Raw genomic sequence first — 12946 nt, 5'->3', positions numbered from 1 at the left:
TCCAAGCAACTTGGTAACCTCCATTCCTCTGAGAAATTGTCGGTAACTTTAAGCTATTTATTTATTTATTGAGATACAGGGTTTCACTCCTGTCACCTGGGATGGAGTACAGTGGCATGCTCTCGGCTCACTACAACCTCCATCTCCCTTACTTAAGCAATCCTCCTGCCTCAGCCTCCCAAGTAACTGGGACTACAGGTGTGCACCACCACATCCAGCTAATTTTTGTATTTTTAGCAGAATCGGGGTTTCACCATGTTGGCCAGGCTGATCTTGAACTCCTGACCTCAAGTGATCCACCCACCTTGGCCTCCCAAAGTGCTGGGATTACAGGTGTGAGCCACTGCACTCTGTCACTTTAAGCTATTTAAATCAGCTTAAGGATATTGCTTGACATGATCTCTTATTATTTTAAATCTATTTTATCCTTTTTCTCTTTCACTGTATTTGCTTTACTTTAGTTTTTCATTTTAGCATTTTATCTCATTTTTAAATCTTTTGTTTTAGTGGAAAGTTAGTATAAAGGAAACAATCTCCAAATAAAGTCCATATGTCCCTCTTCCCAGTCCTCCACAGTCCTCCACAGTTAGCTCCACCAAGACCTTCTCCCAGTCTCACAATAAATCTTCCAATTTCATCCTGAATTATTCTGTTGACCTTAAAGAATTCCCCATGGGAAAGATTCCCAGTCTCAAATACAACTCTCTGTTCCCCGGAAAACCCCAATATAGCAGCAAGCGCAGCCCCTACAACACGAAAGCTATTAGAAGTGAGTGGCTAAATGAGTCTCACAGAGGACTAGAAAGGAGGAATGTGCTTAGTATCTTTCGTATTGCTATGACAGAATACCAGAGACTGGGAACTTTATAATAGACGGAAATGCATTGGCTCACGGTTCTGGAGGCTGAGAATTCCAATATCAAGGTGGAAGCATCTGTCTCGGGCATTGCTGAATCATCACATGGTAGAGGACGTCACATTGCAGAAAGACAAAGAGAAGGGGAGACAGCATGAGCAAGAGAGGGTGAACCCAACTCCCTCAGTAAGGAACCTAATCTTGCTGTAATGACATTAGCTCATTCATAAAGGAGGAACCCTCATGACCTAAATAATTCTTAAAGCTCTCAACTCCCAACACTGTCACTATGGCAATTTCAAAATGAGTTTTGGAGGGGACAATCATTCAAACCGTAGTATGAGAATGAGCACAAGCCCATGAACAGCTTGGAGACTGTACTCTACTCAGTTGACCACAGAGCCACCATTCTTAGCAATAATGGTTTTCCTTAGATGTGTTCCTTCATGATTTTCCTTAGATGTGTTGGAACATAAAACATGTTGAAAGTCTTTGCCATGGAGGTTGGGGAGTTTTTGAGAAGATTTTAAGGAAAGGCTAGCCCAGTCAGATGTGTATAGAAGAGACCAGATTACTTTGGCTGTAGCATACAGGATGGCCTAGAAAGAAAAGTGAGAAATTAGAAGGCTGTTGTAAAGAGCCAGGTGGGGTGTCTGAAGCAAAGCAGAAGCTTTGGGAAAGGAGGTGAGGAGGCAAATGTTAGGGATATTTGGGAAGTAAACTGTAAGATAGAAATCAGGGAACCCAACACTACAATTGAGAGTCCTATGATTCTAAGAAAATGTTTTGCTCCTAAGCCAAGACATAGATTGTAGTCCCAGTCTGAACTGACTGAGTTATTAGAGGAACACAGATTTCAAAATAAACTCTTGATTTGGGAAGGGGGATTTCAAGGACTGGGCAACTTGACCCAGGAAGATTTTCCAGTTACAAATATTCTTTAGAACTCATGATTCTGTTGCATTAGAAGACATTAAAATCCTGGTGTCCTTTAAGCCACTAGCTCAAAGTATTATTTTGAAGAGGCAGAAAAAAAGAGTATACAAAAGGGCAGATGGAGGGTGGGAGTGGGCACAGCTGGAAAAACATTTTTAAAATACATCCTTTTGGGGAAGTCTATTTTCATCAGTAATTTTTATTTTTTCTGGCAGAAAGTTATCTAAGAAGTGGTGAATTTGCTGAGCAATGTCATTATAACCTGGTACGCAAAGGCACAGAGATGTCTGAGATCTTTTTCTTTTAAGAGAGTCTTCTTTTTGATGGTGTAATAAGTTTGTGAAATTGCACTGTATCCAAAACTTTTGAGGTCTTGAAATATACAACAGAAAGCTATACAATAGAAAATGCTGACTCTCTCTTCCTCATTTTATAGTTTTGTTTTAAACAAAGCATACTCATGAACTGGTTTAAGTCAAACCCTCATGTCTGGTTCCACGAGAATATGCATGAGCAGCTGACGGCCTAGATCTTGCTGTGAACTGCAAGGGCTCAAAAGTTGGCATGTCTGCGATGATTCACACATGGCCATCTTTCAGTAGTTACTGACAAATTAGGCAGGAGGACAAAAGTTTGAACTAATTTCTTTTAAAGATGGATGGTCAGTCTCCATTGCAGAAGCAGTTTTCAAGCCTGTTCTGCAATTCCAAGCTTCCTCAAACCTGGCTATGCGTGAGGACACCTACTTAAAAGTCAAATGCATCCGGTTTGGTTGGGATTCTGACATCTGCAATTTTGGGGGAAACTGCTGCTCTAATAAATGAATGTGCTAATTATTTTATCCTGCTAAGAAGATAAGCCCATGTTTAGTTTTCAGCATCTAGCGTAGATCACACATGACTTTTATCATAAATCCTACATGACTTGACAAATATGTCATGGACCAGAGAAAGAGCTTAAATAATTTCCCTGGGGTTATAAACATGGGAACATCAAAGCCACAACCAGAATTCACAGTCCCTGAATTTCTAGCCTGCGTTATGAGATCTGCTGTCATCCTTCAGCCCATCCTGATATAGTCAAGTGGAATGAGGGTAAAAGAAAAAGAAAGAGCTTCTGAGATGTTGGTATTTTTAAGTTTTCTTTGGTAAGTTTTCGGATGCAGGGTCAGAGTCCTGAGTATGATGAGAGGGATTTTTAATATGGAGTCATATTTCAGGTAACAAAATTGTGAATTAAAAATGATTGCACTGGAGGCTGAGGTGAGAGGATCACTTGAGCCCAGGAGCCAGATGTTGCCATGAGCCAAGATCATGTCACTGCACTCCAGCCTGTGTGACAGAGTGAGACTTTGTCTCAAATAATAATTGCAGAACAAATAGAGACCTAAAATCTGAAGAGACTTCAAAGCTTGATGATAGAGGAGGAAAGACAACAGAAAAGTACACAGCATAAGTCTAAGGACTGGACACAGTTACTAGCCCAGGAACAAAAGGGCAATAGTTGTATCAAGAATGATGTAAAGGAAGAGGGTTCACAAGTTATGCAAACCTAATTCAACTTAAAAGAAAAACTTACCATATTCTATCTACTGCTGATATGAATAACCCAAACACTAAACTCTTGGCTGTTGGACATACATTGACATAGCCATACACATGTATGTTGTATGTTTATATAAGCAGAAAGAATACGGATTGAACTGTGTTGGTAAGATCCATGCAAAACTAATTTTAAATATCTTCAATTATGAAACTAAATTGAAGTCAGTGGTGAGGGGCACAGGGATGACCTTCAGTTTGGGGATTTGGAGGTTTGGGTTCCTGATCAATGAAGTCTCAGTCATGGGACCTAAGAAGGGTCTGAAAGGCAGTGGAGAGCAAAACATCTGATCCAGAATGAAGGCTCTGCCTCTAGGGGCTAGCAACTGGCAAAGGGAGCCAAAGAGTTCTTTTGAGGCAATGGCCTCAAGTAGGAGAGTGGAGATTCTCCCTGGCTTGGGACAATCCCCTGCCTGCACCCTCAAGTCTCTGAGCTATAGGCTCATTCCCAGGACCCCAGAGAGGAGGAGGATGGAGCCTGGCCTGAGAGTCGAGACCAGTTTCTATAGCCTCCTTTGTGGGGCAGGTGTGGTCTGCAGGGGTTGAGGGTGGGTTGGGAGAGGAAGGGTAGAAAGAGGTTGGGCTCCAGGTGATAGAAGAGGCTCCCAAACTGATGACCAAGGAGCAAAGAAATCTGTTGGAGGTAGGATGGGGAGCCAGTGTCATAAAGGCAAAGGCATTTGAGCTGGCCTTGGAAGAGAAGGATTAGAAAAGTGTAGTGATTTTTGGGAGTGGAGGAGGGAAAGTGGTGGAAGGTGCTGGAGGGCTGGGGTGTAAGTTGGAGACAGATTATGAGATGACTGCACACCTTTTAATGTTATTCTTGGCATTGTAGGCCAAATGTAAGGAGCAAAAAGTTTACACTATAAAGAATAATCCCTAACTTCAAGGAATTTTCTTTTCTTTTGAAAGAGTCATTCTGAAGCGTTATGTGTGTTTGAGTCCCATCAAAAGCCTAAGCTGGCCAGGCACGGTGGCTCACACCTATAATCCCAGCACTTTGGGAGGCCGAGATGGGTGGATCACCTGAGGTTGGGAGTTTGAGACCAGCTTGACCAACATGAAGAATCCCCATCTCCACTAAAAATACAAAATTAGCTGGGCATGGTGGCGCACGCTTGTAGTCCCAGCTACTCGGGAGGCGGAGGCAGGAGAATTGCTTGAACCTGGGAGGCGGAAGTTGCGGTGAGCCGAGATCATGCCATTGCACTCCAGTCTAGCAGCAAGAGTTGCCTCAGTCTCGAAGGAAATAAAGGGTATTCAATTAGGAAAAGAGGAAGTCAAATTGTCCCTGTTTGCAGATGACATGATTGTATATCTAGAAAACCCCATTGTCTCAGCCCAAAATCTCCTTAAGCTGATAAGCAACTTCAGCAAAGTCTCAGGATACAAAATCAATGTACAAAAATCACAAGCATTCTTGTACACCAATAACAGGCAAACAGAGAGCCAAATCATGAGTGAACTCCCATTCACAATTGCTTCAAAGAGAATAAAATACCTAGGAATCCAACTTACAAGGGACGTGAAGGACCTCTTCAAGGAGAACTACTAACCACTGCTCAATGAAATAAAAGAGGATACAAACAAATGGAAGAACATTCCATGCTCATGGGTTGGAAGAATCAATATCGGGAAAATGGCCATACTGCCCAAGGTAATTTATAGATTCAATGCCATCCCCATCAAGCTACCAATGACTTTCTTCACAGAATTGGAAAAAACTACTTTAAAGTTCATACGGAACCAGAAAAGAGCCCGCATCGCCAAGTCAATCCTAAGCCAAAAGAACAAACCCGGAGGCATCACGCTACCTGACTTCAAACTATACTACAAGGCTACAGTAACCAAAACAGCATGGTACTGGTACCAAAACAGAGACATAGATCAATGGAACAGAACAGAGCCCTCAGAAATAATGCCACATATCTACAACTATCTGATCTTTGACAAACCTGACAAAAACAAGCAATGGGATAAGGATTCCCTATTTAATAAATGGTACTGGGAAAACTGGCTAGCCATATGTAGAAAGCTGAAACTGGATCCCTTCCTTACACCTTATACAAAAATTAATTCAAGGTGGATTAAAGACTTACATGTTAGACCTAAAACCATAAAAACCCTAGAAGAAAACCTAGGCAATACCATTCAGGACATAGGCATGGGCAAGGACTTCATGTCTAAAACACCAAAAGCAATGGCAACAAAAGCCAAAATTGACAAATGGGATCTAATTAAACTAAAGAGCTTCTGCACAGCAAAAGAAACTACCATCAGAGTGAACAGGCAACCTACAAAATGGGAGAAAATTTTCACAACCTACTTGTCTGACAAAGGGCTAATATCCAGGATCTACAATGAACTCAAACAAATTTACAAGAAAAAAACAACCCCATCAAAAAGTGGGCAAAGGACATGAACAGACACTCCTCAAAAGAAGACATTTATGCAGCCAAAAAACACATGAAAAAATGCTCATCATCACTGGCCATCAGAGAAATGCAGATCAAAACCACAATGAGATACCATCTCACACCAGTTAGAATGGTGATCATTAAAAAGTCAGGAAACAACGGGTGCTGGAGAGGATGTGGAGAAATAGGAACACTTTTACACTGTTGGTGGGACTGTAAACTAGTTCAACCATTGTGGAAGTCAGTGTGGCGATTCCTCAGGGATCTAGAACTAGAAATACCATTTGACCCAGCCATCCCATTACTGGGTATATACCCAAAGGACTATAAATCATGCTGCTATAAAGACACATGCACACGTATGTTTATTGCGGCACTATTCACAATAGCAAAGACTTGGAACCAACCCAAATGTCCAACAACGATAGACTGGATTAAGAAAATGTGGCACATATACACCATGGAATACTATGCAGCCATAAAAAATGATGAGTTCATGTCCTTTGTAGGGACATGGATGAAACTGGAAACCATCATTCTCAGTAAACTATCGCAAAGACAAAAAACCAAACACCACATGTTCTCACTCATAGGTGGGAATTGAACAATGAGAACACATGGACACAGGAAGGGGAACATCACACTCCAGGGACTGTTGTGGGGTGGAGGGAGAGGGGAGGGACAGCATTAGGAGATATACCTAATGCTAAATGACGAGTTAATGGGTGCAGCACACCAACATGGCACATGGATACATATGTAACAAACCTGCATATTGTGCACATGTACCCTAAAACTTAAAGTATATATAAAAAAAAAAAAGTTGCCTCCGTCTCAAATGAAAAAAAAAAAAAGGCCTAAGCTGCATTATTCATCCTCTGATTCAGACATGCGTAGCTGGGTTTGGAGGATTAGTGGGGTGGTCCTTTCAGGGATTCTATTAGCAAGAGGGACCAACGTGGCTTGTAAGAAAGAATGCACCCTAAGTGAAGTATCAGTCACAGCCTAAAAGTTTCAGGATTGAGGGTCAGGACACACAATATTCTGTCACATGGAGCATACCTGGGGTTCACTCCTCGCTCCCAGGGAGAGAGGCCTGGTTCAGAGTGTGGAAATTAGCCAGTGGGGACGTCGACTGAGGGCTGTCGTACCCAAGCTTCTGCAAAGTGCTGAGTCCCTAGTGCCAGCAGCAGGTGGGCCAGGCCTGGCACAGGCAGCACTGGGGACTCGGCCGTCCTGTGGTTCCTGCGGTCTTCACAATGGCTTTCTGAGCCATGTCCAGACAGCCTTCATAGCATGCTCAGAGAGACTGGGGCAGATAAATGGGAGAAGAGGAAGGAGGGGTTCCGCTGTGGCTGAGAGCACGTGTATACATGGACATACCAGGCAGCTCCTAAACAGATTTATCGGGCTTTTTAACTGCGAAGTTAGACATCCTGCAGTCACAGGAAAGAACAAAAACAGCCAGAATGCATTTTCTCGTGTTGGTGTTCACCTGGCCTGTCAGAACCTGCCAGCTTGGATGACACGGGATAAATAGAAGCCGCAGGAAGCGGAAGAGGAAGGAGGGGAAGTTCCGAAGTGGGCTGGCCTTATGGAGAAGTTGGCTTTAAGGATAAGCAGAAATTTGGATTTGAGGAAGGTACAAAGAACATATTTAAAGCAAGGAGAAGAGCTTTACCCAGTGGTTCTCAAATTGTGGTCCCTGGACTAGCAGTAGTAGGATTACATGGAAATTTATCACAGATGCAGATTATTGGACCCTATCCCAAATCTACTGAATTAGAAACTTTGAGAGGCAGGACCCAGCAGCCTGTTTTAACAGGACCTCCAGGTGATTCTGATACAGGTTAAAGATTGAGAACCACTGGCCTAACCCCTAAGGCCCTTATTCCCAATATTGACTTGCAGTCTGGCCTACTAGAATCACCTGGGAACTTCAAAAGACTGATTCCTGAACCACACCACAGAACAACTGTGGCTCTGAATGTTAGAGCTGAGCACCTTAAATATTAAAAAAAAAAAAAAAAAAAAATCCCCCAGGTCATTCTGTTATGCAACAAAGTTTGAAATAATTACCTTTCTAAGACATGGAGACCAAAATGAACTGAAAGTTTCAGCGTGATTGTAGAAGGGCTCATTTGTTAGGTTGCGGAGATAGCATAGACTCAGACTAATAGTACAGATTTAGGAGTCAGGCAGGCTTGGGCTAAATTCCCAGAATTATTCAGAGGCTAAGTGTTCTTATCTCTTAAGGGAAATAAAAATAGGCCTACCTCAGGGTATTGTTATACAGATTAATTGAGATAATGCATATAAAGCCCTTAGCACAGTACTTGGCATGCTGTAAACTGTTAATATAGTAATATTAATCTTTTGAAATGAGACTGGATATTAGGGTGGGGTTGAATTAAGGAAGAACTTGAAACCTGGGTGGAGGTTGTCTTAGGGTTCTCCATAAAAACAGAAATAATAGGAGATTATATATATATATATATATATATATATATGTGTGTGTGTGTGTATATATAATGTATTATAAGGATTGACCACAGAATTATGGAGGCTGGGAAGACCCAGGATCTGCAGTCTATAAACTGAATTCCCAGGAAAGCTAGTATTATAGTTCCAGCTTGAATACAAAGGCCTGGGAACCAGAAGAGCTGATGGGGTAAGTTCCAGTTCCAGGGCAGGAGAAGACCAATGTCTCAGCTCAAGTGACGAGGCTTGAAGCTCTCTCCTTCTCAGCCTTTTTGTTCTATTCGGGTCTTCAATTGATCAGACGAGACCCAAACTGCTTTACTCAGTCTGCCAATTCAAATATATATCTTATCCAGAAACACCTTCACAGACACACCCAGAATAATGTTTGGCCAAATATCTGGGCACCCTGTCACCCAGTGAAATTGACACACAAAACTAACCATCACAGAGGTATCTGGCCTGAGCCATTGGATGTATTTGACAGATGAGTGATATACACAAGGCTGTGTCAAGAAAGATATTGAATTAGTTACAAACAAAACAAGATGAAAAAACTCAGGAGTTAGCACAAAGGCAATAGTCTATATTCATATAAAAGCATGTTATTTATTATAAAATAAAACCTGCATTTCAGTGGGCAGAGGCAGGTGTGAATTAAAGTATTTGACAAGAGTTCCATTGGACCACAGTCCTAATAGGGGCAAAGTACAATTTGTGCATTTTGCTCTTTTGGCAGCTCCATTAGGAAGAAGCCCATCAATCAGCAACAGGAATGCGGGAAGTCAGCAGAACCGCGTCTCAGCTGAGAGATTTGAGTGCTCGGCAGTTTATAATAGACGTAAGAATCATGAAGAGGCACCGACAGACACTAAAATGCATCTAATAAAGGAAATATTTTTAAAGAAATAGATGTCATCCCTGAAGATAAATGAAGGTTGTGTACTTTCAAGGAAAGAGGATTATGGAAACATTTGTCTTCATTTGTTATCTGGACCTTGTGAAATACTTTTCATTATCATTTAGTAATCAAGAAATAGTTTTGGTGACTTTATGTGTATAAAGTACATTCAACTAGAGTAATATTTAAGTTTTCGGGCATGGTTAAAGAATTTAAGAATTCTTTTCTTCCCAAAAGGAAATACAAATATACAAATCGTAAAAATTTTCTAAACTTACAGATTTGAGAATTGAATTTTTTCTATTAGATTGGTGCAAAAGTAATCACGGTTTTTGCCATTACTTTTAATGGCACCAACCTAATATAAATATTAGAAGTAAGGTACTAGAAAAGATCATCAGAACAACCCCTTATTTTATAGCTGAAGAAATCAAGCCCACAAAAGGTGACCTGAGATGGCCACAGTCACCCAGTGAGACAGTGGCTGAGGAAACACTTTGGTCTCTGATTCTCACTCCTTTTCTCTTCCCACTATCTGCTTAATAAGACTCTTGGGGGCTGGGCATGGTGGCTCACGCCTGTAATCCCAGCACTTTGGGAGGCCAAGATGGGTGGATCACGAGGTCAGGAGTTTGAGACCAGCCTTACCAACATGGTGAAACCCCATCGCTACTAAAAATACAAAAATTAGCTGGGCGTGGTGGCACGCACCTGTAATCTCAGCTACTCAGGAGGCTGAGGCAGGAGAATCACTTGAACCTGGGAGGCAGAGGTTGCAATGAGCCGAGATCGTGCCATTGCACTCCAGCCTGGGTGACAGAGCTAGACTCCATCTCAAAAAGAAAAAAAAAAAAAAAAAAAAAGAGAGACTCTTGGAATCTAGCAAGTATTCTCAGGTGCCAGACTTACTGACTTATTAAAGATGTTTTCACCCATATTTTCACAATTTTCACATTTAGTCTTCATAATGATCCCTTCAATAGGTGTGGCTAGGATTTTCATTGTTCTTTTATGAAGGGGCCCACTGAGCTTTTCGGAGAGCAATGATTTGCCTGTGGCACACATAGCAGGAAAGCTAGACAACCAAGAATCAGCCTCAATTCTTGACTCTAGTTTTAGCGGCCTTTTAGTGACCTCCCAATGCAGGAAACAAAATATTAACTTACACCTGGGGCAAATTTACTTCCATATTAGTCTCTTCTTTATAGTAACATGGAACTATTTTTTTTTCTACAAGATCTGAATAAAGCCTTTAATTTTTGCATGATCATTAGCAGTTTTTAAAAAATGTTTGAATTGAGTAATTAGGGTGGCAAGAATGTTGACAATACATTAAGATATATAAACCATGGGGACTGCCTCATTGAATTTTGTCATTGATCACTGAGGAATTAGCAGATTTCTTCTTCCTTTATTATAGTCCTTAGATGATAATAATGGTGATTGGCAGAGACAGTTGTAATACAAATGAAAAAATCGAATGTACTTTAGCTATATGGCAAGATGTCCAAGATACCTCAATTTTTTTCTATTTTTATTTTACTTAGTTTCATAAAATCACAAAGTAATAATGCTTATCAATAGTGGGACTATATAAAAAATAATTATGCCCAATCTAGAGTGTAATCTTCCACAATCTTCTTCATGCCCATAACAATATGAGCATATGCGGGTGTTTTGTTTGTTTTTATCCAAATAGAATCATACTGTGTTCATCGCCTATAATTTGCTTTATTTTGGAGAATTTCTCGTGGACATTCATACAAGTTAATCTTAGACATATATCTCTTTTTCAGTCTAGTTTCTTATAAACACATGTATTTCACAGAAATGAAATATTATATTGTGTGTGCGTGTGTGTGTGTGTGTGTGTGCTTTTTACGTTCAGCCTTTTTTTTTTTTTCTTTTTTGTTAGTCTCCCTATGGACTTTCTCATCCTTTAAACACGAGGCTTCTCAAGCTATGTTAGTAAACTGCTGTGTCTCTTTCGGCTTTTATTTGGTGGATGTACTATGCATACAGACTGTATTACATCGAATCTGAGATGTCATTTTTTTCACATTTTAACATCTCTGAAACTGCAATTGCTTACCATCTGAGATTTAATGAAATAGGGTAGGCAGATGTATGTTGGGGGGCTTTTTCCTTCTTTCTTTGTTTTACAAAAACAAGGTTCTGTTTCCCATGCTTTTCTGCATTTTGCTTTCTCTTTTACTTTGTGGAAATCTGTCCAAGACAACTAACTTCAGTCTGTTCCTTTTTAAAAACGTGATTGTAATATATTCAATATTCCTTTAATGATGGACTACATCTCTTTCCTATATTGTGCTTTTCTCTGCGACAAAAGTGCTTCAATAAGCATCCTATGTACTGATGCTTTTATTTCTTTGAGACAGATTTCAAGGAGTAGTATTTCTACTATGAAGGAGGTTATGCTTTTAATTTTAATAGTGTTACCAGGTTACTTTACATAATGGTTGTAGCAAGTCAATCTTGTTTTGGTTATTCATTGCTACACAAAAAAACTACCCTAAAGCAGCGGCTAAAAACCACAATCAATTAAGGACTTTCCTAATGAATCTTCTTTTGGGGCAGAATTAATTGGGGGATGGTTTGTTTTGGGCCCTACATACTGTCTGGGCCCAGAGAGGGATGGCATGGATGGCTGGGAGTAAAACAGCAATGGCTGCGGGTAAAACAGCTGAGGGCTGGCCAGACAGCTCGCTCTGTCCATGTATTCTCAGGACCTCCATGTCAACTCCAAAACAGAGGCCTCTCCAATGTGGCATTCCCAGAGCTCAGGTGGAAGCAGCCAGGCTTAATGGAACCTAGCCTTGAAACCCCCATATAGTCACTTCCTCAATTTTCTGTTTGTCAAGCAAGTCACTTATGGCTGGCACAGATTTGAGGGGTGGAGAGCACATATACCCCAAATCCCACTGTCAATGAACACAAAGAGAACTTGTTTCCTGAATCTTTCCCAGCCTGGATCACTCTGTAAAACATTTTGAAAGTATTGTTCATTTGACAGGTAAAAACAGGCCACTCATTGTTACTTTTTATATTTCCATGAGTGCAGGGGAAGATGAACATCTTTCTAGGTTATTTGCCACCAGAGTCACCTTTTCTATGAAGTGCTTATTCATATTTTGCTTATTTTGAGTTGTATATCATTTTCTTGATAATTAGTAAGAGCTTCTTTTTTTTCTTTTAAAATAGATTTATTGAGATATAATTCACATATAATACCATTCAATCACTTAAACTGTACAATTCAATGGCTTTTAGTATACTTACAGAGTTATATATCTATCACCACTATCAATTTTGGAACATTTTAATTACCACCAAAATAAATCCTATTCCACTTAGCCATCATCTCCCAACTCCCATTTCTCTAGCTCTAGTCAATGACTTGGAAGGAATCATAAAAATTTCCTTTAAATTTCATATGGAACCAAAAAAAGCCCCTATAGCCGAGACAATCCTAAGCAAAAAGAACAAAGCTGGAAGCATCATGCTACCTGACTTCAAACTATACTACAAGGCTACAGTAACAAAACAGCATGGTACTGGTACAAAAACAGACATATAGACCAATGCAACAGAACAGAGGTCTCAGAAATACCACCACACATCTACAACCATTTGATCTTTGACAAACCTGACAGAAACAAGCAATGGGGAAAAGATTCCCTATTTAATAAATGGTGCTGGGAAAACCGGCTAGCCATATGCCAGACCCCTTTCTTAC

Source organism: Symphalangus syndactylus, chromosome 2 (assembly GCF_028878055.3).
Source record: "Symphalangus syndactylus isolate Jambi chromosome 2, NHGRI_mSymSyn1-v2.1_pri, whole genome shotgun sequence".
Classification (NCBI taxonomy): Eukaryota; Metazoa; Chordata; class Mammalia; order Primates; family Hylobatidae; genus Symphalangus; species Symphalangus syndactylus.
Note: the sequence above shows the minus strand (reverse complement) of the source record.